This window comes from Watersipora subatra, chromosome 4 (genome assembly GCF_963576615.1).
Source record: "Watersipora subatra chromosome 4, tzWatSuba1.1, whole genome shotgun sequence".
In the NCBI taxonomy this organism is placed as follows: domain Eukaryota; kingdom Metazoa; phylum Bryozoa; class Gymnolaemata; order Cheilostomatida; family Watersiporidae; genus Watersipora; species Watersipora subatra.
Window position 1 is genome coordinate 58,257,572 of NC_088711.1, and position 4,075 is coordinate 58,261,646.

At 34.1% G+C, this 4,075-nt stretch overlaps 1 protein-coding gene across 1 annotated transcript in view; it reads right to left on the minus strand.

The window, feature by feature from the left end:
• LOC137392828 (uncharacterized) overlaps positions 1-3,645 on the minus strand; it is a 29,978-nt gene extending 26,333 nt beyond the window's left edge. Inside the window, exon 1 of the mRNA XM_068079158.1 lies at positions 3,620-3,645. The gene's annotated coding sequence lies outside the window, so the exon portion shown is untranslated. The remainder of the gene's footprint in view (positions 1-3,619) is intronic.
• Between the last annotated feature and the right edge of the window lie 430 nt (positions 3,646-4,075).

The window sequence follows — 4,075 nt, forward strand, 5'->3', positions numbered from 1 at the left end:
CACAAAAGCTTACTGCTTATCCAAAGACATCGAACTCAATAAATTTAATGCAACCCGCAAGCAACTTCCGCTATAGGGTTAAAACTTGGAAATCGATAAGTAAACATCTATAAAGACTAATAGCTACCGTGAAAAACTCTTGGAGCCATGAACATCAAATGGCCCCAAAAGATCCCTACAGCAAGCAACATCATTAAGAAGAGAAGACTAAGGCCATATAGGCATGTAATGAGATTAGTAAGAGACCTCCATCAGATCTGCTTCGGACGAATATGAATGACCTTTAAAGATGTCCATGACTTCTGGGAGCTCGGGAATTTACATGTCATAGGAACATCACTAATGATTAATAAAAATATAGTTCTAGCAAGAGGATGACTAGAAAAGTTTCTCAGTTTTTTCATTATTGATGATCAGATTACTCCTCTCTAAAGTTGCATAGATGTATGCCTTGATCTTGTCAAAATTATGGTTAAAATTCATTAACCTTCAAACATCTGCAATTTGCGAAGGTATCATGATTGCATTACTCGTATTAATACAAGTAATGCATAGATACACTAATTAGTGTATCTATGCACTAAAACAATCTTTTTTGTAGCAGAGACAGACAGCGAAGAAATAGTGTATGAGGAAAAAAATATACTCTACCGATGGTCAGAAGTTACTGTTACTAACATTCTTTTTTTAGGTGTTTGTTGGTTGTACTAGATCTCTCAGATCTTTAAAGCAAAAAGAAGTGGCAAGAGTGAATCTGGCGAACAGATAAATGATAAAGACACAAGTCTAACAGACGATAAGTGAAAGAAGATGTGGTCCTCAGTATTAGTTAAAACATTACTAAATAAATGTTTATGCTCACAGACTCGTTCATAAAAGATTGTTCTCAAACTACGAGAAAGCCATATAACCATTCTATCTACAATATGGACAGTTGAAATAACAAAAAATTTAATGCAATTGACGTAGCATTAGTATGTTTGATATTTAATGGCAAGATGCTGATACAGAGCATGCATGGCTGTTATAATGTTACATAAGCAGTTTATTTCTTAGCTCGATATGGTATTAAACGTGATATCTTACGGATCAACAAGTGACAGTTATCAGATCAGATTGTTCTCACTGAGAGCCTCTAAAGGCAAAAAGACATGAAAACTCAGTTTCAAGAACCTTTTTTGTTTATTTTTTACTTTTATTTATTTATTTTTTTTATTCTTCATTGTATATTTATTTATTGACATATATACATGTACAAATCTCTCCGGTTAAATCAAAGAAACTAAACATCTGCACACTCAACACCCCCTCGAAGATCCCTAGTGTTTTTTGGCCAAAAGGAGTGAAAATATTGCCCTGATTTTATAGATGGCTTGTACAATTCCCTATTTTGTCTTGTATCGTGCGGGTTATTGGGAAGAGTAAAAGTGTTTTGAATAACACCAGAACTCAACACTTTGCAATATAGTTTTATTCGGGCATCTTTTCTACGTTCTTGTAATGATTTTATGTTAGTGCTTTCCTTTAATCCCGAAAAGCTCACTGGTGATCTTATGCGGTAAACAAATTTCAGACATTTATTTTGGATTTTCTCGATCTTCTTGATATCTTTTTTTAAATGTGGGTCCCACACCTGGCCAGCATATTCAAGGCCTGATCGTATCAGAGTCTTGTATGCCACTAATCTTGTCTTAGTGTCAGCTGTTTTAAGAACTCTATGTAACATTCCTACTAGACTGTTAGCTTTTGATGTAATTTTATCTATGTGTTTTTCCCATTTTAATTTACTACTCAGGTCAACTCCTAAATATGGATTAAAGTCAACATTTGTTAACTTTACATTATGTAAATAGTAGTCTTGCTGAGATTTCAGTTCACCGATGGAAAGAACTAAACACTTTGAAGGATTAAAAGAAAGTTGCCAGATGCGGGACCATTCCTCGAGAGTCATTAAATCTTCGTTTAAAACTGCACTCTCACTTCTTAAATTGTACACAAGGGCATCATCTGCAAACAGACGACATTCCGACGTTATTTTGCCTGGCAAGTCATTCACATAAACAAGAAACAGAAGCGGACCCAAAACCGATCCCTGAGGGACCCCAGAGAGAACATCGCAAAAATGTGATTCAACACCCGTCACTGAAACAAATTGCTTCCTACTAATTAAAAAATTTCTAATCCATGATATAAATATAGGGCGAACGCCAAGACTTTCTAACTTAAATAGCAATTTCCGATGATTTACTGAATCAAAGGCCTTCGAAAAGTCCAGTATTAAAACATTTGTGATATGTTTCTCCTTATTTAAAGCTAAATCATTGAAAGTATGGATCAGTTGTGTCTCACATGATCTGTCTTTACGAAAACCATGCTGAGAGTCACACTATATTTTGTTTTTGTCAAAAAATTGATGAATGTTGGAAGCTATTATGTGTTCCAGTAACTTGCAAGTAATACAAGTCACTGAGACAGGCCTGTAATTGTTTGGTTGCTTTCTATCGCCCTTTTTAAAAATTGGTTTCACCTTGGCAAGCTTCCATATATCCGGAAGAGAGCTCGAGGTCAGAGAGTACTTAAATATTTCAGTTAATGCGTAAACAATACAAGCAGAAAAAGTTTTTAGAAGTATGCCGGTTAGATTGTCTGGACTACATGATTTAGCAACTTTAATGTCATTGAGAACTTTCAGAACACCTTCCTTTTTTATTTCAAAAACAGAATCATCTACATCATATTTCTCAAAGTCAGTTGGCAAAGGTTAATCGTCGTCAACAACAAACACTGACTGAAAAAAGCAGTTGAGCATATTAGCTTTTTCTGTTGATGACTTTGATGTAGATCCATTTAGAGTTAGGTTGGGTATAACATCACAACCGTTGCTCTTTGCTTTTTTAAAAGGTGTCTGTAAAATGCCTTGCTATCTCCTGACAGTAATGGTTTATAAAGGGTTTTAGATAGATATGTCTTTTTAGCTTGTAACACGAGCCTTTCGTTATATTTCCATTTGTTTTTGTACCTTGTAACATTATAGTTGGTTTCATGAGTTTTCATTAAATGATAAAAAAGTTTCTGTTTTTTTATAGGATTTGACAAGCGTTTTGTAAACCATGGTGGTTGTTGTGTAGTTTTTCTTGTTCTAACTGGCACACATGTTTGTTTTAATGCCTGCATACCCGCACAAAATATATTGTAAATCTTATTGGTGGACTCACCAGCTTTAATACAACTAAGTATATTTGTCTCACACTCCGGTTATAGAAAAATAAAATGCAAGCCAAAATGTATATTTATGTGAAGAAGGATGACACCAAACGCTAGTCTAGTCACATTACGATCTCAACGCAAAATTTTCCCTGGGAATATGAGTTTTAAATGCTTTAGTCCACCAAAACAGATCAACAGTAAAAACCTGTAAACTCCTCACGAAAACAGAACTGCTTCATGGTTAAATGCTACATCGCAGCCGTCAAATTTAATTTTGGGCGCCAATTTAAATCGGACATTAGAATTCCATTAAAACATCAATACAATTAGCCAATCTCAAAATAAAACTTCCTTTTGGAAAACCCAAAAGAAAATAACACGATTTTCATAGACAAAGCAGAATATATTATACCATTATATTCACAGAAACCTATTAAACGGATTCGTGCGCGTAGCCTATTATTCCAGGGAAGAACTCAATTTGCATGTCATACAAAACCAAATTGATGTTCTCACAGAGATATCCTGCTCTGGCGAGACTCACATAGGCGCGCCGCAAAGGCTTACTACTTTAAAAAAATTATTAAGAGATACGACATTTGCGCAACTTATATTTACAATGTGTAAGTTCGAATCTTTATAAGTTAGCAATAATGTACAAAAAATTTTTTAGTTTACTAAAAATTTTTGTTTTAATTTTAGTTGCAAATTTAGATTCAAAATGCATAAAAATTTATCAAAATGTTTTTATTTGTATTTTAATTAAAAGTACAAGATTTCTGCTACCAGTGTTCATTTTTAATACTTCCGTTGTCCAGGCTTACTATCTTAGAATTGGGATTCCGTAGTTGACGATGTATATGATACA